The sequence below is a fragment of the Corapipo altera genome, unplaced genomic scaffold (genome assembly GCF_003945725.1).
Source record: "Corapipo altera isolate COAL_440 unplaced genomic scaffold, ASM394572v1 24b, whole genome shotgun sequence".
In the NCBI taxonomy this organism is placed as follows: Eukaryota; Metazoa; Chordata; class Aves; order Passeriformes; family Pipridae; genus Corapipo; species Corapipo altera.
In genome coordinates, this window is record NW_020884888.1 from 7749058 (window position 1) to 7775447 (window position 26390).

Here is a 26390-nt window from a genome sequence, read left to right on the forward strand (position 1 = left end):
GGATCATCTTCTCTTTTGGTGGGAACCTCACAGGGAGGTACTTGCAAACCCCAAGTTTTCAGTTGCTGAGGAAGGTCTTAGAAATGCTGTTTCAGCTGGTACTGCTTCTCTAGTTTGATGAATTGAATTTGAGTCTTTAAAAAACATAGTACATTTCCTAACGTATACAAAAAAGTTAGTTGATACTTTCCATCTGAGGAAATGTTAAGAAGTTTGCTAACCATATGACTTTGTCAAACAGTTGAACTGGGAGCTGAATGAGTTGAGAGGCTTTGTTTTGGCCTGTCACGAGGTGTGCAAAAGTGTTGAAAGCTCCCTACTTGCTTTTCTGGATGACATTTTGGATAAGTAGTTTAAGACAGTGTAGTACTTCCAAAGATTTTTTCCCATCAGGAATAAAAGTAATTCAGTGTTGATTGAATAAAAGTAGTGCATTCATTTTTTTTATTCCTTCTAACTGTATTTTTAAAAGGTGCCTTCTTTCATTTTGATGCTTGCTGAGGTGTCCTCTAGTATAGTATACCTGCTATCAAATAAAATGTTCATATTTTGTTCTTCTGTAAGTCGTAGTTCTCTGTATCCTGACCTTCTTTTCAGTATAGCAAGTACCTAGCCTACTTGTTACATTATTTTGTCTTTAGTAATTTTGGTTTTAGGGGCTGATTAGAAACCAAAACATTCTGCTTTTTTTCATATTGCTGCCTAGCTTTTGATGTACACTAGGATGAGCTTCAATATGGAAGATTACTGTTTCATCCCTTTTTGGAATATTCAAATGAGAATAATTTCTCAATCCTGAATCAGTCAGGATTCAGGGAAGCAAGGGCTCATACAACTGGTGTCTTTCCAGTTACTGAAAATGCTACATGGTCGAATTCATATCTGAATAACTGATAGAGATTTCCAGTAATGCAAGTTTCTCAGACCCTGAAGCATTCTGCCAGGTATCAGATTAATAATCCTTCCCACATGATGTTATGATGTAATTCAAAATGTTTTCGGGCCAACTGCTAAAGAGATGTTTAAATTGAGATGAAAAATTGATACAGAATAACTGAAAAAAACCAAAGACTTGGAGAAAATAGAAGATATAATTACCACATAGTAGTGGTAATTATGTGATTTAGTGAGATTTAGTGTAAGAACAGTGGCAACTCTCAAAGTTTAGGAATTAAGTTGTTAGTTTAGTGAGCATACCAGTCTACCACTGTTGCTGAAGTAAACAGTCTTTTCCTGACCATTCTTTCCCTTCCTTAGGCATGTACTGTGAAATAGATGGCAAAATTTTCTAGAGTGCAGTGTATATATCTGTGCTGAATTAGCTCTGACCTGTATCCAAATGAGATGTCAGAAAGGAGCGTGGGGATAGATGCTTAGGGACTAGGGCACATTGCCATGCATTCCTTGAGCTGCAGTGCTGATTTTCAGTGTTCTTGACTATTTTTTTTCCTCTTATTTTAGGCATGGTGTATATGTAAACTGCATACCTTGTTTCCTGCATACAAAAGTATCTTCTGGGTTCATGCTTGTAGAAAGAAAGACACTGCAAAAACAGCTGGCTGACTCAGCAGTTAGTAAACCAAGTGAAACAGGATATTCCTAGGAAGAAACCTTAAGTTTTGCAGCATGAATTGGGAAACTGTATGCCAGATTGCTGCTTTGCCAAAGGCTGCATTAAAACAACAGTGCTTTTTTTTAGAAAAGCTAATTCATTGGCTTATTGTCGCAGTTTCCTCATCCTTGTTATTACAGTGTTAATAGCTCTCAGTATTCTGTTTCAACTACCTGTTACTGATTTTACAGAAAGGGATAAGAAAGAAATTAGGATCCATATTACTAACTGAATCCATTGTTTAGGAAACTTGGTAAGGTAACGTTTCTGTGTTCCTTTGTGGTAAACAAAACTTCCTGAATTAAGGTCCATTATCTCACCTGAAGCCAGAAGGAGTTTGTCTGCTTTATTCTACTTAGAAGAATGGAATTTTTTTTTTTTTTGTTTAAAGTGATCTTCCTACTCTTGCAAGTGAGAAATGATAGTCATTTGTCAGCTCAGCCAAATTTCAGATACTGTTGCAAGTACCAGAGCTTTGCCTGGAGGCAGATGCATGTATCCAAAACTAGAATTTCTGTGGGAGGGTTAGTATTTGTGTATGAAGACATATGTTCAGTCAAGCAGTTTGTTGGTTTGGGTACGTTTTCTCCTGGTGACACTGACAGACAGTGTTACTGAAATGCTTTAAATCTGGCAGAAGGCCGAAACCCATTCCCTCTTCATTTCCATTTATTTCCCTCACCACAAAATTTTGGTTTTAAATAGAGCATTAATATTTTTAAAGGACTGAGTCCCTAGGCTAGACTTTTTTCCTATGGGAGGTTCTATGTATTACTTCTGTGCCCTAGGCTAACTTCTTTCTAAAGATTTACTTTTATGTACTGTAAACTTAACTGCTCCCGTAGTTAAAGTCCTCCTAATAAACAGTGTGTTATTTTGGATTTTGGAGTTATGATATGCTTGCTCATTTTTTCAACAGCTGTGTCTAATATTTCCATTATTTACAGGGGGACTTATGTTGTAATGCATGATAATATTGGACTTTGTAACAACTTGTGGACAAGAATACAATTTTCTCATTTTCCTCTTTGATTAACAAGTGCTAATTACATATTGCAGGAGACTACTTCCTTTTTGATTTGTGAGCGCTTTTTATGGTTTCATTTAATTCCTAAGTCATTAAATATATAAACAACCTTTTTTAGCTCTGTATACACCCACAAATGATTCGGTTTGGAACTCTAATATTTGTATTTCTTTTGCAATGAAGCTATAGAGCTGAATGGACAGTAATCTGTCTCATATGCCAGAGTACTGGAAGAAATGATTTCTCGGTGTCTAAAGAGACATAATTGGATGTGTGGAGCAGTAGTTTTATCTAGGGGACTTTCTATCACTTAGCAGCACTTTGTTTATTATCTTTGTGTGAAAATATTAATATCATTGAAGTCCTTTGTAAATGTTGAGAAGCACTGTGTAAATTTGACATTTGCTTTTACAAATTTACCAGTTGATTTATTTCAAGTACTACCTCTTGTGAATGTCAGTTCTTAGGATCTTGCTTGGGTACCTCCCCCTCCCACTTTTTTACACTTTAAGTAATGTACTGCTTAATACTCTAGCAGTGCCTGCTATAATACTCTCTGTGTATGTGTGAACTCAAAAAATCTAAGCCTCTTATTAGAAGTAGAACATTCTGTAGTTCCCTTTCTCTGCATATAGGAGGATTGCTGTAACTTTATTATCCCACAGTGGCTTGTTACCACTTGCAAACTGAGTTCTTGGCCCATGAAAGGCAGAGGTTGTAGTCTTTTAAGCACCATTAAAGCAGCATATTTGAATGTTTGTAATTTCGAATCCCTCTGATCATATCTGAGGTAATGGGAAATATTTGTAGGTATTTCACTGTCTGTACTTCCATTAGTAATTATCAGTGGAAATGGAGAACCTGGGTATGGCAATAAATCATGTACATTTTTTCCCCTAAGCTCTGTTCTCCTACGCCATCCACCTGTAAACTTTCCTGCTTTCTGGAGTGTTTGCATCACATCAGAGAAAGGGATGTTACAGAATATTCATTTGAGTATTAGACCTGAGAATATAGCAGACAGCTTTTCTGAAGCCTTCTGGTTGCTGTTGGAAGAAAGCATTGATCATAGGGCATGCAATTTTACAGAATGTAAAATTTATGAGGGCAGATGTCATTGATTTTAATGTAATTATGTAGTTAACTATTTTGTATTCATAATTTAATAGGATGTTTTTCCTCAGTGGGTCTGGAAACTTTTACTCTTTTCTGATGACTCAGGAAAGAGTAGAAAAGGTGAAACAAAGCACTATCTTTCTCATTTGAAGGCATCCTCTGTTTGCCAGTGTTAGTGTTATGTACAGTTTTTCTAGCAAAGAACAGTATTCAGAAAATGGAAAATAAGCAACATTTATAAAAACTAGATGAAGAAATCCACTTTGTGTACAAAGCTGTGCACATGCACACGCCTATATAGGTAGCTGGGGTTGATGCTGGTTGGCATGCAGGAGGTGCTGATACTTCTGCCTGGTTGCTGCTGCTTGGTTAAAGGCTGTTGCCAATACTTGTATTTGTTGAGAAAGAGGACTACATGAGCTGTTAGAGTAAGTGATAATTATCTGATTTCTCCTGAGCTTCTGTGATTTCTGGTAAAGAGTTGTCAGTGAGGTCCAAAGTCTGTGCTTTTTACACAAGAAATGTGTTGTCTATAATGTCAGGGATATGCATCTGCTGCTGGTCCCACCTCAGTTCACATGAGCAGGAGGCAAGAGAAGAAGACTGAAATTATTGCAGTATAGGATAGGAAGGTGGAAGTTTTGAGAGTAAAGTACAGCTCAGTCTCTGTTTTCATAGCCTATTACAATAGAAATATTACTGAAAAACTAAACTACCCACTCTTTGTAAACAAACACTGCAAACAAAAAACTTTGGTTGACACTAAATCTTGTTTTTTTGACTTCTGCGTTCCTTCTTAGTAAATGTTTTGTAAACTGAAGGAGCTGAGAAGTGTCTAATGCATTTTGCACTGTGGCTCACATCCTCCATACGCACCCTTGCTGGTTGCTTTGCATACTTGTGAAACAATGAAGGTAGTGTTTCCTGGTGGCTGAAGAGAAGGTGCAGAGGGTGTCTGCCAGCTCGAAGCAGTCAACACACAGCTCTTTGTTGATAGTCCCACTGAAGGCAAGCGTGTCTGGATTGATGCTCCATGCTCCTACTTAAAGCTGATGTAAGTTAATGTTATCAAAATAAACTACCGTTGCTGATTGCCTTACTAATGTTTTGCATCACAATAGTTTTAAGAATGGCAGCGGTGCTACTCATGATTTGCAAATAATTTGGTTTTATGTCTTTCTGGAGAGCAGTTGTGAGGTTATGAAAGATAGCTTTTTTCTTTTTCGTGTTGAGTGATTCACCGTGTAGGTACGGTTTGAATTATGAAAAAGCTGTTTTTTGCAGTCCAAAGAGATTTAGTAATGATGCTGAATATGACAGTAGACACTTCTCTGGTAAAAACAGTAGACTGTCTTGTGTTTTTATTTTTTCTCGTGCTTTCCAGCAGTGTAGTACTCTCAAGCAATGTGAAAATGAGCTTTGCAATGGTCTTGATTTGGGGTTGGGGTGCGTTTTACAGTTGATCTCTAAAAATCATGTTTACTTTAGAATACCTCTATGGGTTCAGTCACTCTTGGTCCCTTTCATACGCTTCTTGTGTTGCTTTGAGTCAGTGTCCCCAGAAGACAGGAGGCAGCGGGAGGCCTATGAGAAGAAGGTGCTGCTGTGTTGTTTGCGTGGCTGTACTTGCCAGAATGATTGCTTGTTTGGTGAACAAGCTATTGGTCAATGCCGAGAGAAGTAATGGCATACACTTTAGCTGTCAGTCTGATCAAAGTGAGTGTTAACTCGTCAACTTTTTTCTGAGTTTTGGGAGATAGTATCATAGCATTGTGTACTTTACACCTGTTAAACATATACCTGTCTTTATGGTTTTGCTGATTCTATTATAAAGGATATCTATGAATCTTTTTTTCCTGACAAATTGCATGCAGGGAAAAAAACTTTGGATTGTCTCCATTAAGAATTCAATTCATTTTTTTCCCCTTACTGTCTTTCTATATAAGATAAAACCATGGAGACCTGTGGAATAAAACTGTGGTGGTGTTGTGCTGGTTTTTTTAAATATTGTTGCTCACCTCAAGAACAACAGGTAGAAGATGTGGTTTTCTCAGTGTTATAAATCTGTTTTCTCTGGAGTTTAATGGCAGGCTACTAAATTTTTTTCTCCTTTCCATGTTTTGCTGTTCACTTTCTTGCACTGATGTTTATGACCACGTGCAGGGTCATACCACTGTACTGATGTGGTAGAAAAATAAATTGAAGCAGTGGAGTTGGCTCCATACTTTATGGCAGCTGCATGGTTTTTTTTGTGTGTGTAGGAGTGTCAGTGAATAAACAGAAGTTGATTGAAAAAACTGGGAAGATAATGTATGAATGAAAAATCATACAGTCAGTCCATATTATATTTAGGAAGAGGTGAAAGTGGTAAGTGGGGTGTTACAATTAGGAAAAGATACTGTGCAGAGATAGCTCTGCATGATTGCTGCTGTTATTAAATGTGTCAGAAGAAAGTTCTCTGTATAATAGGAATGGAAATATTGAGGCTATTCAGTATAGACACTTGCTTGAATATGAGACAATTATATTTTGCACTTTAAAAATATTGTGACTGTGAATCTGGTCAGCATATTAGAATGACTGGCTAAAATTTGTTTAGGTTTAAATAAAAGCTCAGAATATTGGATTCTCCTGAAAAATCAAAAGCTTTTTTTTTCAAAAAAGCTTTATTTCATTTTTAGGTTTTAACTGGGATAGAATTAATTTTCTTTTTAGTAGCTAGTACAGAGTTGTATTTTGGATTCAGTATGAGAATAATATTGATAACACACTGATGTTGTAGTTGTTGCTAAGTAGTGCTTACTCCAAGTCAAGGACTTTTTCGTGCCTCGTGCTCTTGACAGTGAGGGGATGCACAAAAAACTGGGAGGGAGCATGGCCAGGACAGCTGACCTGAACTGGTCAAAGGGATATTGCATATCATAGAATGCCATGCCCTGTATATAAACTGAGGGTGAGGAATCAGCCTGGAGTACAAATACAGGTTGAGTGGAGTATGGTTTTGTTGGTTGACGAGAAGCTCAATGTGAGCTGCGATGTGCACTTGCAGCCCAGAAAGCCAACCCTGTCCTGGACTGCAGCAAAAGTAACAGCAGGTCCAGAGAGGTGATTCTCCCCCTCTACTCTGCTCTTGTGAGACCCCACCTGGCATGCTGCAAACAGCTCTGGAGCCCTCAACATAAGAAGCATGTGCATCTGCTACATGAGTCCAGAGGAGAACCACGAAGATGATCAGAGGGCTGGAACACCTCTCCTATGGAAGACAGGCTGAGACAGTTGAGGCTGTTCAGCCTGGAGAAGAGAAGGCTCCAGGGAGACCTTAGACCTTCCAGTACCTAAAGAGGGCCAGCAGGAGAGCTGGAGAGGGACTTTATACAGGGACATATAGTGGTAGGACAAGGGGCAGATACGGATTAGATATAAGAAAGAAATTCTTTACTGAGTGGATGGTGAGGCACTGGAACACGCTGCCCAGAGAACTTGTGGATGCCCCTTCCTGGAAGTGTTTGAGGCCAGGTTGAATGGGGCTTTGAGCAACCTGTTATAGCGGAATGTGTCCCTGCCCGTGGCAGGGGAATTAGAACGGACCTTATAGATCATCTAGTTCCAATCCCAAACCATTCAGTGATTCTGTGAAGATTAGAAATGCATCATCAAGCCAGTGTAACATCCTCTGCAACAGGAAGCTTGTAGACTGGAGAAAGCCACATGTGATACTCTTACAGAGCAAACTAAGGAAACGTGGCCCAGATAAAAAAAGCTATTTTAGGACGCGTGTAAAATCATTAGGTTAACAGTAGCCAGAGGTTTTTTCAGTGGTTCACTTACAGCAAGGAAAGCATATTGCATGGGGTTTTGTGTAGTTGTTTCAGCTTACTGTTCTTCGTGACCTGGGTAATTAGCATATGGTTATGAAATCTGAAGGCAAGATGTATTTGGGAATAAATGCAGTTACACAAAGCTGGCATGGCAATTCAGGAAAGTCTTAAATGTTGGAAAGATAGCCTAAAAGAACGGGATGTGATTTACACGAATAAGTGAAAAACTTTATGTTGAGGTCAAAATAAAATAAAATATGGAAAACAACTGTTCAGTTGTTCCTACCATCCCATTCCTCACCACAGATTATAAAAGGAGAGTTAACAATGCAGAATTGTTCACAAAGAAGAGGTGTGTGTATGTATTGCTATGACTAAATAATATAATGTGGAGGATGTGAAGTTGAACCTTTTACTCCATTCTATGTTGTGGAATTCAAGTACTTTTATCGGTTTTGGCCACTGTACTTCAAGAAAACTGTAGGCACAGTTAATTTGCCTCAGGAGTGTAATGGTAATGACGGACGATTTAGAAAAGATGGTATGTGCAGAAGGAATGATGGAATTGGCATTTTTGTAACCCAAAGAAGAGATCAACGGAGATCACAAGCTTTTAAGTGTGTGGAAGCTCACTACAAATAAGCAAACATCTACCTTTGGTAGATGTGTCTTGCTTACTAACAGCAACATGGACTGCGTGTCCTGCTCTCACTGTTTGCTTTTTAGTTTTGTGTTTTATGAGGGCTATTTCTATTTGGTGTCTGGACAGCACTGAACAAAGAGCCTGCCATCTTAGGCTCCTATGAAAAACTATATGAGTTAGCAAAATTACTAAATAAGCATCTCATCTAACCTGATAAGATGTATAGATAGATGTATCAGTTAAAACTCTTGAGAAGATAGAAGAAAATTTGCTCCCAGATGCCAGTCACTTAGCCAGTAACAGACTAGTTTCCCCATCTGTAAAAATGAATCATGTTCTCTGCCTCTGTAAGACACTTGAGCTTTACTGAAGAAAAGTAATACAAAAAAGCTAATCTAACATAAGCAACACTGTCTTTTTTGGTGTGTGTATTGCATGTTACAGTGCAATGTGAAGAGTCTAGTCAGATATGTCATGGAAACCTGTGTTTGACCTTCATGAAGGCATTTGCTGTGATGAAGGTTGCTGTGATGATGTCATGATCTCTTATACTAACATGTTCAGAAAGGAAACAAACTTGATTTATGTTAGGTGCCCTGCTGGGTGTGTCTTGGATCATATTTTTCTGGCCTTTGAAATTTCCCTATTTTTTTCAGATTTGGTAAAAACTGGTATCATTTCTGGGAGATCCTTAGCCAGTTCTTTTAAAAATCAGACTGTAAGCCACTTCTGCTCAGTATTCCTATTCTATCAGTATACTTTACCAGTATTTTGGTAATCTATCCTCCAATGGAGATCGAAATTAGGAGTTGAAACATTTTCCCTTTCTACTTTGGTATGCAAATAAATGGGAAACTGCCAAGTACTATACTTACTTCACCTGCTTCAGTACTGGCATAATAATTTGTTTCAGAATAAACAGTTGACAAACACCTTTTCTATCACTGCCAATCTTAGCTTTCCTTATCATGTACTTCCCCCATACTGTCATGTTGTCATAGTGTCAGCATCTTATTTTTTTTCTCCCTTGTACATAATTTTTCATCTGGACAGGTACATACAGCTAACAGTTTAAACAGGTAGAGCAATAAACTTGAATAACTAAGTAGGCTCATATATAATATGGCAAATACAAGATATAAACTCATATAATATATGGCAAATATTACCTAAGTGCTGAAAAATTACAATTGCATTAAAAATTGAACAAACCTCCTCTCTTGTCTGTTATGATATAATCTTTACTTTTCAACTGCTTAGAATTTCCTTCAGACATTGCTGTATTAGCTGGATAAAGGAAGGAATTCATTCAATATAGCTAAACAGATAAGATTTGGAAAGGCTCAGGCATCATTTTTAAGATGTCACTTTTTTTTTTTTAGAAGTGAAGAAACATTACTTCTTAAGCATCAGGTCTATGTTAGTATAATATCACTTTTTTTTTTTTTACAAAAGCTGTCATTATAAATGCTAATGTTTAACTTGTGGGCGAGAGATGAAAGAATGTAAAACCCCCTACATCTATAAACTTGAATATGTATGGGAAAATTTAGTCCAAAAGAATGATCATCTGGAGAGCTGCTCATGTGAATGTGTGCTGTTGAGGAGGCTGTTTTCTAGCCTTATTGAGAACAATTCATAGTTTGTTGTGCTAAGTGTTCATGATTGGATAGAGGATGACATATATAGAACTCAAAAATAGATAACTGCTTATTTGGGAGGACAGGCAGTCCTCCCACTTAAATCATATCATCTGAAAGGCTAAAAAATGTTGATGACTTGTTCCACCTCTCCACTCTACCCTGCATATGTTGTTTTCCTCACAAGCTCAGTTCACTACCTCTTTTTAGAAACAATCTTTGACTCCTTCTCCCTTGCACAGGAATTTGGATTTTGAAATCTTTAATGTGAAACATTCTTCCCCTTCCACCTCAAGCTCTACCAGAACTGAGCTGGGAACTTACATGAATTTCTGTTTTTCTTCTAGGACAGCCTTAAGACCTTGTGGTTGGAAGACCTCTTTTGCTTCTGTGTTTATGTCGGAATGTCCTAGGCCAGTCTGTTGCTCTATGGTTCCTGCCACAGGTGCTCTACAGCAATGGATCAGGATTTTGCCACCGGTGCTAGTGGACCATCCAGATGGCTGTAAACCTGCAGAGGAGGTTTGTAAAGAATGTATTGCAGGTATTTTTGATGCTTTGGTCAGATCTGTATGCTTTGTGCCTTAGAGCAAAGGGAGCACTTAATGACTGCATGTGTACTACTGCTTTGTGATTGGATTATATTGGGTTTGCGTGGCAAGGTTTTGGTAGCAAGTTACTTACAGAAGTGAATGTGAGAAGCTGCTAAAACTAGCCCTGTGTCCGATGGAGACAATGCCAGCCATCTCCAAGAGGGACTTGCCACTGGCCAAGGCTGAGCCTGTCAGTTACAGTGGTAGCATCTCTGGGATACGTGTCTAAGAAGGGAGGGAAAAAAACCCTGCAGCTGAAGAGGGGAGTGAGAATATGCGAGAGAAACAGCCCTGCAAACACCACTGTCAGTGAAGAAGGGGGAGGAGGTGCTTCAGACACAGAGGCAGAGATTCCCCTGCAGCCTGTGGTGCGGACCAGGGTGTAGGGTAGGCTGTCCCCCTGCATGCTACAGAGGCCCATGGTGGAGTAGATGTCCACCTGCAGCCCAGGGAGGACCCCATACTGCAGAAGGTAGATGCCCCAAGGAGGTTGTGACCCCATGGGAAGCCCACTCAGGACCTGTGACCCCAAGGAGAGACAGATGCAGGCTTGAGCAGGTTTGCTGGCAGAACTTGTGACCTCATAGGAAGCCTACACTGGAGCAGTCTGTTCCTGAAGGACTGTACCCCCCATGGAAGGGACCCATGCTTGAGCAGTTTGTGAAGAACTGCAGCCTGTGGGAAGGACTCATGTTGCAGAAATTTAGGGAGGGCTGTTTCCCATGGGAACAGGGGTGAAGAGAAATCCTTTCCTCATGGAGGAAGAAGGGGCAGAGCCAGAGTGTGATGAACTGGCTGTAAATCCCATTCCCTGTCCACCTGCGCTATTGGAGGGAGGAGGAGGTAGAGAAAGTAGGGAGTGAAGGTGAGCCTGAGAAGAAGAGAGAGGTGAGGGGAAGGTATTCTTAAGATTTAGTTTTATTTCTCATTGTACCCTGATTTGATTGGTAATAAATGGAACCAATTTACCCTCATTGAGTCTGTTTCACCTGTGATGGTACCTGGTGAGTGATCTCTCCCTGCCTTTATCTCAATCCAGGAACCTTTTGTTATATTTTCTCTCCCCTGTCCAGCTGAGGAGGGGAGTGATACAGCACCTTTGGGCACCTGGCATTCAGCCTGGATCAATCCACCACATGCATATTCCGTATTGTACTGTTCCTTCAGGGTCCTGTTGGACCAGTTCAGTTGTCTGCAGCTATTAAACAATCCATAAGATTGTTAAATAGCTGCACACCTAAAGTACAGTATCCAAGTAGGTAAAACACCCCATTTTTAGTTCTCCTAAATTTACCCTCTCAGTATATCTTGAAAAGAATGATCTAGGCCAATGAGCTGGAATTCAGATCAACTTTCCATCCAGATGAACTAACAAAGCCTGAGTTTTATTTTCTCTCTTTCTACAGTAAACACAATTCCCTGAAAGCATCCTTGTCAAATAAGAGATGATTTATTAAACTACCGCTGTGTAATCACTGGCTGCCCAGTGAGGTGTTTAACAACCGAATCCTTCTGAAGTCTTCTCTCTGTGTGCATCTTCCGCTTTTTTTAAACTTGATTGATACAAGATGGAGAACCAAAGTTTAATGGGACAGACTGGCAAAGATATGTAGTATGACCAGTCCGTTTCCTTTGGCAGAAAATATTAACCAGTGCAGTTGTATTTAGTGCATCAGCTGGTGTCCTGCACTTGGTATCATTGGTATTGACATTTTGTGCTTATTTTTCATCTTGATTTTTTTCTTTCCTGAAACCTGTTAGCAGTTTTCATAGATTAGTTTCCACAGACTGAGATCTGAAGAACTCTTTGGGTCCAACTCTGAAGTTCAGGTTCAGCAGGGTAAAATGTGAAAAATCTGTTTCAGGTTTGAGTGGGTCCTTTTCCAGTCAACTTCAAAAGATCGAACATGTACTCTTAAATTCAGTGCTTAAAAGGTGTATTTTGAACAACCATCAGTTTAGCAGAGAGGGAAAAATATACTCCAAATTACTACCTAATACTGTTTATTAGTAGTAGAAGCTACTGAGAAAAAAAAAAACTAGGGTAAAAAAAAATTTAACAAATTTTTTACTTCTGGATTTACTGCTCAAGCTGTAGCTTCAGTGATACTGCTTTCTTGGTAACCCAGTCACCTCTTCTGTGGTTGTTGACTCTTATGGTGAGTTTAATGAGATAACAGATTTGAGTAGAAATAACTGCTGTTGAGGGGAATACCCGATTGGTCTGGATCTGCACTGAGAGACTGATGTGGCTGACCAGACATAATTGTTCTCGGTTATTTTGCAGTTGTGTCAGTTCTCTGGTTAAGTTTCTTCACTGCTGTGTAGATTTTTGTTGGCAAAGCATAAGGCTAGCATGTTGGATTAGCAGCTACTTACACAGTAATAGTGTGTTGATGAATCCTTAACTGTGGTCTGATCATGTGGTCTAGTTTCTCAGACGTGTCTACTCTCTTGTCAAGATTCTAGTATTTTCAGAGAAGTTGAAAATCTTTCAGAAAAGGTACTGAAAAGTAATTTTAAATGTTTTAGAGCACAGAATTTTAAAAGAGTCTTTAAAAAGTATCTGATCTCTGATCTGATTTAATTTAAATTTTTGAAGTGATTGTATTACACAAGTTCTGTGGTTTTCAATTAATGTGTAGCTAAATCTGCAAAACAGTTCTGCCATATTCCCTTTTTTAATGTTTTCTGACAGATTAACCTTTTTATGGTGACCTGTTTCTCTCTTGGCTTCTAGTCAAGAATTTTGAATTGTAAAAAAGCTTAAGTTGCTACAAGCTTTGTACCTTCAAAAGTCATGTCAAATTAAATGCACTAGCTGTTTTTCACAAAGTGCTTGACAGTTTCTGCAAAACAATTGGTGAAGTAATAAGCACCTAAGTATTTGAAGAAACTTAAGTAATTTAGTGAAACCTGATACATTTCTGCCATACCTAATGTTCTGCTGATTGTTTTCTCTACGCAACTATGCAGAAAATTGTTACCATCTCTTGTAGGTAACTGGGGAAACAAGTGAACTCTTCCATGAAATAATCTTTCTACCTCAAATTACAGATCACACTCTTTGTATTTCTCTGGACTGATGCACAGCACAACAAATAACAAATTCTAAATTTTATTTACTTTTTTACCTTACCCATGCATTTCCTATATCTTGATATGGCTATTTTATTTAGATTTTCCAAGCGTTTTTCATACTAGGATGAAAACTTACAAGTTAGGCCAGATGGAAAACCTTTTTTGGAATTACTAGCTGAAGAATGTAGTCTTGAAATTTAACATGTGAGTGAATCTGTTTTCTTCTGCAATATTAAGAAATAAAACCCAGCAACATTTGAAAAGCATTTCTTACAGAAGAATGAAAACGCAATACTTTCTTTTGAGAAGGACTTGGTTTAAAAATTTCTATGATCTAAGTGAAAACTAATATTTTGCAGTTTTACTGATTTTTGTTTTTCTAGCATTTTTTTCAAAAACAAGCTCAAAACATGGTAGATTTGTTCTTATTTTTAAGAAGTGAAGATTTTTGAAGCTGTTAACAAAAGATAATTGCTGTTTTCTGTAGAACTCATCTTTTCCATATTGCTACTTTTGATAAAATGTGAAATTGAATGTCAATTTTTGTATTTTTAAATGAAGTTGAAAGTTGGGAAAAGTGCTCAGTGGTTTTGTTTAACTTTTGGAAAACCAAAAATGTACATCCAATCCTGCACAAATGCTGTGATAACAATGACTTGATAAGGCTACCCAAGAGCTTATTTAAATTTATATCCTCCTTTTTGCAGACCTTTTTCTTTCTTGTTACATTTTGTCTCATTAATAATGGTATATTTTTTATATTTTTGTGTCCAGAGTGCAGAAGAAAGTTCATTCTGTAAAACTACAAACCCAAGATGTTTTGTCACACTGTTAAATTTAAATGATCTTGGTCTCAATATTCATACCTTTTTTTTTTTTTTTTTCCTGAGATTCAGCAAACCAAGTTTAACTAGTGGATTTTTTTAAATTGTTTGGAAGTACTACTCCAGTGAATGTGGAGTTGCTTAAAATATTTGCTGTAGTATTGCTGATGAGTCTAAGAGAAGCCATCAATGTAGCCAGCACTTAGTTTTTCTGGAAATACTGGCAAATGAAGTTCTGGTTTCTAAATTTTTATTTTCTTTTTTGAAGGCTATCTAATATATCTGGTTTGGAGCAGGGTGAAAGAGGACAAAGTGTGAAGTGTTTGTGATGAAATTAATAGACTGGATTTCTGTAATTTTTAATCTTTGTGATTTTTTTTTTCCTATATAGTCTCAGTGTTCTGCAATTAAACATGATTTAATTCTGCTGGCTGGCCTTATATTGTCTTTTGGTTTTGCTTACCATTGAACTGCCAATTTTTCATAAACTACTTGGTTGGTCATTTTGTTTTCCTTGTCTGCCCATCCTCTTTGTCACTTACTCTTTTTTGTAGGGACTGCTAATGTAAAATGGTTTCATTTATTTGTATTAGGACTGGCATATGTGGATCAAACTAAGTTCTCTCTGCTCCACTTAATGGAATATTGAAGCTCCGCCAGTTAATACTTTATAGTGCTAGGCGTATGTCCATGGTCCATTAAAATTTCTGTGATCTGGTTCATCATTTATAATTGTCTACTTTTGCACTTACAGGAAGGTATTTCATGGATAGGTGAATACTGTGTGCACCAGCTTTTTGAATCACATGGGCTGCTTTATATTTCTCAGATAAGTGGGTTCTTAACTTTTGCTTCTATCTCCTTCTTTTGTTCTATGGTCTTGAGTCCACCAGCAACAGTAGATCACTTTTCCATCCTGTGTCTACTTTACCTGTTATCTTTGTTTTTGTTGGTATGGCAACAAGCTAGGAGATGTACATGTAAGAGCAACAGGGAGGGAGAGTGCATCTGCTTATATGGAACTGAATTGGTCATAGCTGCAGCCTGTCTGAGTGTTAAGGATGGTTAGCTTGTTTGAATAATAAAGGGGAAAATGCAGTGAAAAGGCAAGGAAGAGTAGACCTCTGTGTTGAGAACGTCCCAAAATGTGAATCAAGCCTTTGTTCAAAATGGACAGTACTGATACCTCTGTAAAAATTCTCTTGTGCTGTCAGGCATCACAGGTGCTTCAACATATAAACCTCTGTAGCTCACCTGAAGTCTGAATTCTGGAGTTTAAGGTCTGTTCCTGTGGAAATACCAGTACCAGTGCTGAAGAACAAGGTGGCATAGGGAGAAAGAAAGTATCCAGGATGCTAGTGCTGAAGAAGAGCCATTGCTATATTGGTTTGTTTGCAAACTATTCTAGCAACTTCTCCCTTTCAGTTTCTTCTTTCTTTGACCAGTCTTGCAAAATGATCCCAAGTTATAAAGGATTTACAGAACTCTGCTTTTATTATTCTGCCTTTTTTAGCTTTTTATCTGACAGTTCTTTTCTTCTTGTTCACCTGTTCAAAGTAGAACCTAAAATATGGATATTGCTTACTTTAGAAAGAAAGACTTTACATGGACAAGTTTATGGGTCCTTGAAGAAAATCTTGTGGTTGTTCTTTTTATACCATCTGTACATTTGCATGGATTAGCAATTGAAACAAAGAACTTAGAATTATGATATTTCCCAAGCTTGTGTTGTCAGTGATCTCTGGGAAGACAGAATTAAGAAAAACTACATCTAAAACAAGTGAATCTAAAAAGGAAAGGGAAGGATGGATGTGAAGAATCTTATCCTTAGTGAAATACTGTGCGTGTTAATTAAGTAGAAAACAGTTGTTAGCAGCAGAAGTTACCTGCTGAGCAGACAGCTTTATGATGCGAGAACCGACTTATGTGTGAATGTAGGCTTAAAAACTGTATGGCTTTTCTGTATAAATGCTGCCTTTTGCTTTCTAGGTAGACTTTATATTTGCATATGGATATAGCAAAGGAGCACAAGTCTTGGTGAGAAACATTGCAAAAATATTATGAATGTATCACAAAATGGGATGATGCTAGCTTTCCTTTTTTTCTCCATATCTATCTGATCAGTCTCTTCTTTCTAGAGAAAGAGCAACAGGCATATGTTCTGATTTTTTTTTTTTTGATGCTAGGTTTTTTTGGAAGAAGATCTGATGTTTTCTCTCTATTTCAAAAAGTGGTTAGCCCTGCAAAGCTGCTGAGTTACTTTTGATTAGAATTATGGTGTTTCCCCAGACATGGGATGAGAAGTAAAACTTGCCAACAAAACCTTTGAATTCTTTACCATTCTTCATTTTACTTGCAGTTAAATAACACACTATGTGTTAAATAATTATCGCCCTTATTTTTTCAAATTATATTTCCTAATTCTTTAAGTCTTCACAATTAGTAACATGCATTATCCTGTCAGCAGTTTTTAACTCAATATCTACCTGTATTTGTCAGCAAGTTCTGACTCTAGGCAGAATTTAGTCAGCTTCTCTAGGATAAGCACCCTATGACCCCAGCATGTAACTTAAATTTTTCTTTATTTGTGGTTTTTTTTAAAGCTTTTCTTCTGAAACACAGTATTTTGAGTATTCTCAAAATATATTGAAGGCAGAGAATGTGTGTTCTTCAAAGTTATTTGTATTTCTTCAAATTTCCCTTTGGATTTTTTAATTTATAGTAGAAAGTTTTCAGGATTGAAGGTTTCTACAGTTAATCACATAAGCATGATTCAATCTTTTGACTGCAGTTTACCCAATGTTTCCAGAAGTCTCTTTTGTAATAATTTTTTTCTAATTAACTGACTCTACTTTACTTTAATTCAAATTCTTGCCCATTAGTGATTCATCCTTAATGCTGACTATTGGCCTATGTAATTTTCTGCCATCTCTAAAAGTGTTTGAAGAATTAATGAACAATTTTATTCCACTCTATCTTTTGGCTTTGATACATACCTAAAAAATAATCAGAAGCTTTATGGAGGTTGGTTATTTTAGAACATTTGAGACTTAGCTTGAAAGATTTTACAATTTCTCACAACATACGAGGAAGTTGTCAAGAATGTCTTGTATAAAGATTTATTCACTTGATTGTTCAGAGTCTGCTTAGGTCTTGGTCTATGAAAACTGTGTAACTGGCTTAGCGATGATGAATTTTCCTGACCTTTAAGTAAAGATTTCTCCCTGAAATTTGTAATTCTTTAATCCTGATACCAGAGTTTCTAGTTTTCTTCTCTTCTAGCTTCTACCTTAATGGCAGAATAGAGAGTAAATTTGAAACCCTTTTGTCTCTGTTCATCAGTGTTTTCAAGAAGAATTTGCTTATTCTCTCAAAATACTTCAAAAGCAAATGCTACCTGACATTTGTGAATGTTGACATGAGCAAACTGAAGAAAGTATCCTCTTCAGAAAATTTTGTTATTTGACATGTCTGTATGGAGAGTGACCTATTGATAAGGATAGTATTCATTTTAGTTTAGCCTTAGCTAGTAAATTCTGAGTTTGCAGTTGGACGTTTTAATGTACAACTTTTAAAATATTTTGGAAGTCAATTTGATTTTTTGGACCATGCAGAAACATTATAAAGGAAGATGGAAAATATGAGCACTGAGAATATGAAACAGCTTGCTATGGTTTTATTTCCACATGGTCTAATCTAGTGCATATGATTTCTTCAAGAATATTGCTCACAATACTAAATTTAATTTTTTTCAGAAGGAATTTTAACTTTAAAAGAAGTCCTATTATCAGCTAGCCTGTTCTACTTACAGCTCATCTGGCACCTGCCAGGGTATTTAAAATAGCCTATGGAATATAAGGCTTCTTGGTTATTAGTAATTAGAATATGCCTTGTAAGGCCAAGTGATGCTGCTTTTGGCTAGAAGCCTTTGTGCTGTGTTACATCATGTCACAAGCCTGAGCATTTAAGACATGTGGAGGTCTTTACAGCTTTTTCTTGCAGACAGCAAACAGTATACTAATAGCCTAATCTATAATCCTGTGACACCATTCCATTGCAATATAAATTCTGGGTAGTTCAGCTTTTTATTTCTTAAAAGACCATTTAGATCTGATAGGGAAGCTAAAATAACTTAGTTTTAAACTGTTTCTTCTGAGTAATGGTGAATTTGAACTGTCTGTAGCTAACACGACAAAATTGTTTTTCTTGAGGAAATGGAGGTCCTCCCCTAGAACACCTGTGTTGATGTGACCTCGATTTTCCTCTAGAAGTCCTGTAGTGTTGGGGTTGAAAGACCAGCTAGCGCAGCTCTTCAGGGATTTATTGAAGATTGGAGTCAGTTTATAGCTCTGGGATGCTGATCGGCAGGAGTATTGCTGTGCTGAAAAAGCTAAGTGCTGGGTCGCCATCTGTGAATCTGCAAAAAAGAAAAAAGCAAAAAAATTCCATCTCAGCCTTCTAGGCTGCTGTGAAGGGTAGCAGAAGGCTTGAATAGGTCTTACTGATGCATCTTTAGCCATTAATTATTGCATGTCAAGGGTTTATGAGCTTGGTGTTTAGATCATCTCGTTCTGCTGTTAATAACAAAAGCTTTTCACTCATGAATTGCTCATTGTCTTCATGCTGCCTGTGATACTCACTGATGAAAATACCACCTGTATTCTCTAGCTGGGTGTTACTCCTAGTTAAGCACACTCAGTAGCCCTCCCAGAGTGTACATGTGAAGTAGGTATGGCTTTGAAGAGGGATGTTTGCTCTCTGTCAGCATCTGAGGTGTCAGTAGCCCAATTTAAGACTACAGTTGTTTCAGGAAAAGAAATAACTGTCTATTGGCTTATAAATCTGCTTTTCTAAAAGTATTGCCTATTCTGCAGCTGTCAGGAGAGGCAATATCTGCCATTTGGTATGAGAAGGAAAAGATTTGAATAGCAGGGTTTTGAACTTCCCTGCCAGTACTGTAATACCCAATAACTTAATGCCTGTGCTGCAAACACTTACTGCTCTTTGCTTCAAGGTTCTATATACTGTGTATTCATTTTGTTATGTATTGCAGTTAACTTGGACTAATGATGTACTCCAAATATTTGAAGCAGTACTGTAAAATGATGTATGGTTGTTTTTTATAATAGGATTTGCAATATTAAGTAATGTATACTGATTGTTCACTGGACATAATAGAGTTATGTTTTAAATTTTAAAGCAGTTGAGAGAGTGGAAATGTATGAAGGATCCCTGAAGGAGATACCTGTTTTTAGATAATTTTCATTCAACCTGGAGAGCAGACAGAGAAATAAAATTATTGCCTCAGACATTTGAAAGCTACTTTAAAGTTATAGAATAGACATCCAGTGACTCTCAACTGCTTATACGACAGCAGTATTCTTTGTACTTTTATTGTATTCTTAATTTCCACATTTTAGCTATCCTCTTGAGCTCTTGTAATATTTACAGTGATAGGGAACAATTTGTCTCCCTCCTGGATCAATTTATTCTTTTTCTTGAATAGCAAAAATTGTTGTAAAAAGAATGTAAATCCAAAATCTGTGGATTGAATTTGACTAAAATATTGTTCATCTGGTTCTTTGAAACCTAGCCTATTCTTTCTGCAAGCAAGATAGGACTTTCTTCAAGTCAATCTAAAAACTATTGACTTTAAGTATGGCTGGGGAAAAATGTAGTTTAAGTGATTTCAAAGGTTTTCATTTGAGGAGTTGTGCAAATAATCTTTTATTTCATTCTCAAAAATTATATTTTGAGGGATTTTGGCACACCTACAAACTCATTTGAGAAACAATTATCACTGATTTACCAGATGATATACTGTTTTCAGAAGTTCAATGATTAGAGTAAAGATGTTTCTGAAAACTATAGGTACCAAAATACCAATGTATTTTCAGTTAACTTCTTGCATTAACTGAAATAACTTGGTTTTAAAAGCCTGTTAACTCAGTTTAGAAATGTTATTTCCTTACTATGTATCTGTAGAAGTAATTAGAACTAATCGTAAAAGTTTAGAGTTTAAGTAAAGACTATTTAGGTAAGAAGGTCCCTTCCAAATCAAAATATTCTATGATTCTCTGATTCTAAATAGGGAGAATCAGAAGTTTAAGTACACAGTGACTTAGTTCCATGCAGTTGTAAATAGTTGGATAAAATCGTGGAATGAGTACATACCTGTTGTTCTCTTTTTGGTAGTACTTTCCTGTGTGATGAGAGAGATTTTAATCTCATAAGAGCTTCTGCTTTTATAAGCCTAAAATACGCTCTGTTTATTTGTAGGAAAGTGTGTATGAACCAAAAGTTTCTGCCTTCGTGTATGAAGTTCATCCTTGGTTTTCAACTGTAGTCAGCTACTCCTATGTTTGTTCTTCCTTCTTTCCAAGGCCTACAAGTTTTAGAAACATAATTGATATTTTTCTCAAATGTCAATTAAAAACTTGATTTATTAATTGAAAAATCTCTTCTGATTAATTAAAAATACAGTCTTCCTGCACAGAACAAGAAGAATAGAAATTGATTTTACTGACCAACATTTCTCAGATTTTTCTAAGAATAAGATTTAATGAATTGTTTTCACACTGCTCAGACTACTATGATGTTTTCTTTCATCAACTCTTTAGAACTTACTTGCTGAACTGTACTGAACTAAAACCTTTCAAAATCCATCAAACGAGCATAGCCTGATGAAAAATACTTCTTTTTTTATTAACTTCCGAGCAGTAAAGCACTGGCATCCTTGAACTCATGAGTGTTATTTTTGCCTGCTGAAATTTACTGGATGTATTCGTGTTTCTGTGAAGAAGATGCAGAATACACACATTTTCCACAGGTGATGGGTTGACCTTCTGGTTTGAACGGGGTTTTTTACATTTACTTTTATAGCATTGAAAGGGTTCTTTATTTATTATCAAACTGACCTGTTTACTGATGATCTGATAGTAATGAGCCCTCTGCAAACAAGCACTGAAACCAACTGAACAGAGCATGGACCAGTAAAAAAGAAAAAAAAACTCCAAACAACACAGCAGCACAGTAGCAAAAGTAGTTCTGAAACCTGATTGTAGTGTTGGCATCGCTTCTGTTTTTCAAATATGGGTGTAATCAACTGGATTGGTCCATTAATAGTTCAGAGATAGGGAGTTGTAGACACTGCTCATGACAATTTGCATTGGCTTCATTTTTTAGAATTTTGCTCAAAAATCCATACATATGCCTAGAATGTTACCTTAGAGTATGCCAGTCTTTTCTCCCTCATTACTAAGTAGACTGAGAAGCTGAAAATTCAATTTCGTGTAGGCCATCAATCTTTCCTTAGATGCTGTTCGGTTAATCATTTTCCATTTGGTTTAAATTGACATTAATAGTTTAGACATAGCAAATGTTGTGTCAGGATTTTGATGAGCCCTTCCTTTGTGCCAGCTTCTGTTTATTCATATCTGAAAGTCTGGAAAACAAACTTTACATCAGCTTTGTTTGGTTACGTGACACATCCAGTGTAGAATCCTGATTTAGCTGTATAACGGCAATGAAATCCTTTGTAAAGTCTGCTACAAAGTCGTATTGAAGACTGATCACTAGTATAAACAAAGATGAAGTTGATCCAAAGATAAAAATGACTGAATAGTTATGTATCATACTGAGAAAAAGAGTAAGCTTTCTTTCTTGTGCCAACTGTGTTTGTAAAAGAGGTCGTAAAGTGAAACAATGCTCTTTATATGAGCAGTAATTTTAAAGATGACCTTTTTCTATAGTGTCAAATGTATCACAGATTTTGTCACAGAGGAAAAAAAAATGCACTTGACCTTCAGAAGTAACAAGACTTGAACGTACCCATTTTTCCTCTTTTCACTTTATTCTTGATAAATTACAGCCTTTGTTTTTACCCTTTCCAGGGTGTTTTTAATACTCCTTTTTCTTCCGTGGTGTAAGAGTTTTGTCATCTACTATCCGGTATTTCAAAGGGATGAAAAATACTTGGTTTTGCAAAAAATTTTCAATTTTATTACGTTACTCAGTAGGTAAATACAATTGTTTAACCTATGTATTTGGGGATTATGTCAGTGGTTACTGGACTTGTTTATAAATTCAGTTGACTTTCTTTGCCATAAGACCACGCTGCTGATTCATGTTAAAGTTGCTATCAGGCTCCAAAAGTTTCTTTCTGCAGAGCAACTTTCTAGCATGCTTCAGTACTGTGTCCAGTTCTGGACCCCTCAGTTCAGGAAGGACACTGATGTGCTGGAGAGCGTCCAAAGAAGGGCAACAAGGCTGGTAAAGGAACTGGAGCCCAGGCCCTATGAGGAGTAGCTGAGGGAGCTGGGGTTGTTCAGCCTGGAGAAGAGGAGGCTCAGAGGAGACCTCATCACTCTCTACAACTACCTGAAAGGAGGTTAGAGCGAGGTGTGTGTTGGTCTCTTCTCCCAGGCAACCAGAGGTAGGACAAGAGGGCACAGTCTTAAAATCTGCCAGGGGAGGTCTAGGTTAGACATTAGAAAGAAATTCTTTACAGAGAGAGTGATCAGACATTAGAATGGGCTGCCCAGGGAGGTGGTGGATTCGCCGTCCCTGGAGGTATTTAAGAAGAGACTGGATGTGGCACTTAGTGCCATGGTCTAGTTGACAGGATGGTGTTGGGTCATGGGTTGGACTCAATGATCTCAGAGGTCTTTTCTAACCTGGTTGATTCTGTGATATATGGGTAATAATCATAGAATCACAGAATGGTTTGGGTTGGAAGGGAAGTCAGAGATCATCTAGTTCCAATCCCCTTGCCACAGGTAGGGATGCCACCAGCTAGATCAGGTTGCTCAAGGCCCCATCCAACTTGATCCTTCATGGAATAAGGTTATTCTATGCTGCATACAGGACTTGTACTTGCATTTATTGAACTTTTTGAGGTTTCAACCTGCCTGTTTTTCTAACTCTTGGACGTCTCTTGAATCAACCACCCTGGGCCATTCTTGCATACTGTCTAATGGTATTGTCTGCATGCTCCACCCCAGCTGGATGTCACCAGGAACCTTGCTGAGTATGCATTCAGTCCCATCTGCCAGGTGCTGAGTAAAGACATTAAGCAGTATCAGCTCTAGTTCAGCCTCAGACAATTATCACTGGAGATTGTCTGTCAGCTGGACTTTGTACTGTTGGTCAGAACCCATAAAGCCTGGTGGGCCAGCTAGCTGTCCACCCTGCCAGTAGGCTACTTCTTCAGGTTAAATTTCATTAAGTTCTGAAAAAGTACTCTGGAAGACTTTCACAGTCCCTGTTGAAGTCAATGTAAACAGCATTCACTGCTGTTCCCCTCTTTACCAAAGCAGTTCTCTTCTTAAAGCAAGCTACCAAGTTGTTCAAGTATGGTATGGTTTTTGTGTTGTGGTGATTTGTTTGGGGTTGAGTTTGGTTTGGTTTGTTGTTTGGGTTTTTTTGTTTTGTTTGGGTTTTTTGTGGTTTTGTATGTACGATTTCTTCCATAATCTTTGCAGGGACTGGAGTGAGACTGACTAGCAGATGGTTCTCCAGATTCTCCTTTTCCTTCCTGATGATAGCTTTTTTTTCTGATCTTGAAGCAACTCGAGGTCACCATGACCTTTCAGAGATGATAGAGAATGACCGCGCGGTAAGATCAGCCTGCTTCTTCAGCAGCCTCATATGCTGCCTATCTGGTGCCATGGAATTGCACATGTCCAAGTGGCTGATGAGATCCCTGATTCTGTCTGTCTGTACTGTGTGTGAAGTTTAACTCCCTCAGGCTCTGCCGTGGACTCTGATCTAGGGTACCCAATAACAAAGGAGGCGAAAAAGAAACTGAATATCTCGGCCTTTTTTATGCTGAGCACTGGACCTGCATTATTCTCAGTCTTTTTTTTTTTTTTCTTTTTACCAGTATCCTTTCTTGTTGCTACTCTTGTTTCTTTTGAACTTATAGTCCAGGATTATCTGAAAACCTTTCCACGTGCTCAGGAAATCTTTCTGTATTCCTCCAAAGTAGCTGTGCTACCACTTTCTATGTGTTTTGCAGAAGCAGAGCAAGGGTTTTCCATGATGCTGCATGCCTCACTTCGCAGTTCCTGGCCAGCAGCCGTCATTCCTCAAAGCAGGTCTTGTGGTCTTAGAAGCCTGCCTTCGAGACCACCCATGCAACCAGGTGTTGACAGGTTGTGTGCACACTTGCCAGTATTTTGCCATCCCACTGGAGCAATTGAGGGGAGCAGTATCTGGATCCCATGCCTGCTACATTCTACTGTCACACCCTGAGCTCTGCTGTCCCTGCTCACATGCTCAGGTTCATGTGGCACCTGGCAGTGTCATTGATTCATACCTGAATGAATAGCCAAGGGGTGCTTGTCTAAAAGCTAAACTCAGGCAGATTCATCAGTCTTTCAGCAGCATCCTAGGAAGTATAACTGTTCTGGAAAGGCGCATCCACAGGCTTTCCTTCTGTTGCCACAAGTCACTAATTTCCCGGATTTGTCTCTCACTTACTCCCCATATTAGGAGTCTCCATCCACTTATCCATTGAGTGCAATGCCTAGCTGTCTCTTCTTTCTTGCATCATGGGGCTCAGACTTGTGGTGCTGTGAGGTCTCTTTGAAGATGCATCTACCTACTGTTCATCATTGCTTACTTTGTCAAATAGACCCTTCCACTGAAGAAGCAACACCTCAGGCAAAACATCCATCCCATGGGTGAGGCCACCACCACTGCTTCAGTGCTAGGGAGAAGAACCAGGCATATAGCCCAAGCCCTGGATGGTGGAGTCCTCTTCCCAGACCTCTGGCTCAGGGTTCTGGTATGCTAAGAATACTTGCTTCATCTGAGTTTCTGGACCCCTCTGCTTCACTGGTGCGTTGTCTGAATTCTGCTGGTAAGCAGACAGGGGGATTGCTGTCATAAAATCAGTGGTAAAAAAATAATGAGATGGAAAACTGCCCAAGAGAGTGAAAGGCTTCCTCTAAAGGTACAGGGAAGGGCCTTATCAATGGTAAACAGTGTGTTGAATTTCTGTATAACCATCTCTTCATGACTTCTCTGAATCCTCAAAGGATTCGAAGGGTTCACAGAGTGTCTCTTTGACATTTCACTGAACTGTCAAAGGAATTTTCTTGTGTTAGAGGCAGATATACCAGCCTATGCATTCTAAAACACTTGATATATTTAGTATTTTTATGGACAGAAAATCTAGATTATTATTACAATTTTCCTGGTGTCTTGCTGATTTGAGAATCCCTAAGCACTGTGTTCCTTTGTGTTTTACACTTTCTTTTATAACCTAATATCTCACAAGACTGAACTTCAAGAAGTCTGAGATTATAAGAATTGATACAATTTTCTTTCAAAACATGTGATGTCTTATTGACATTTGTGTTCTTTAAGTACAAGCAGGGTGGTGGTATGACTTGATACTTTTTTCTACAGTGTCCTGATTTGGAGTAAAAGAAAACTATTCTGTGGAGAGTTTAAGTGCAGTATGTCAGAGAGATCTTGTCAGTATACAGTATTGGTTCCTGCTAGTGGTTGATACACATATCTAGGGAAGAGAATAGGGGAAATTGTAAGGATGCTTCCTCACTGTACTCTCCTAGCATGCAGTGACTTGAGGTTCAGAGCCAGGGACTGCCTGAAGTAGGGGTAAACACTTGGTATTTAATAGCTGATGAATAGACTTGTAGCACTGGCAGTGTATGGTGGCAGGCAGTTCCCCTGTGTGATTATACGTTGTAGGGAATACATTCCTTTTTGTTTTTTAACCTCTTGCTGCTAAATTCGCTTTATTTCTGCCAATACAAGAAGGAGGAGTAAAAGGCAACAGTTGATCTCAATTTACCATCTCCATACAGCTTTTGATTTTACAGACCGGCCACTTGATTTAGGTTACATCTTTTCAACCGGGAAAAATGGTACTTTCATCTTATAATGAAGCTGTTCTTTGTTGAATTCATCCTTTTGCACTTCTCACTTGTTCTTTCTAATCCTTCTATATCCTTTTTGAAATTACAAGACTGGATGTTCACACAGCACTCAAGATGAGAAAGCAGA

The 26390-nt window shown here is 38.0% G+C and overlaps 1 protein-coding gene across 4 annotated transcripts in view; it reads left to right on the forward strand.

Annotated features, from left to right (window-relative positions):
- The window catches only part of GALNT1 (polypeptide N-acetylgalactosaminyltransferase 1), a 90644-nt gene that overhangs the window by 14177 nt on the left and 50077 nt on the right, over window positions 1-26390 (forward strand). Inside the window, exon 2 of one of the 4 annotated variants that reach the window (XM_027643937.1) lies at window positions 10204-10400. The exons of 1 other annotated variant lie outside the window; for it this stretch is intronic. The gene's annotated coding sequence lies outside the window, so the exon portion shown is untranslated. Of the gene's footprint in view, window positions 1-10203; window positions 10401-15166; window positions 15188-26390 lie in introns of those variants that run through there. 2 more of the 4 variants (XM_027643936.1, XM_027643939.1) reach the window with 2 other exon arrangements.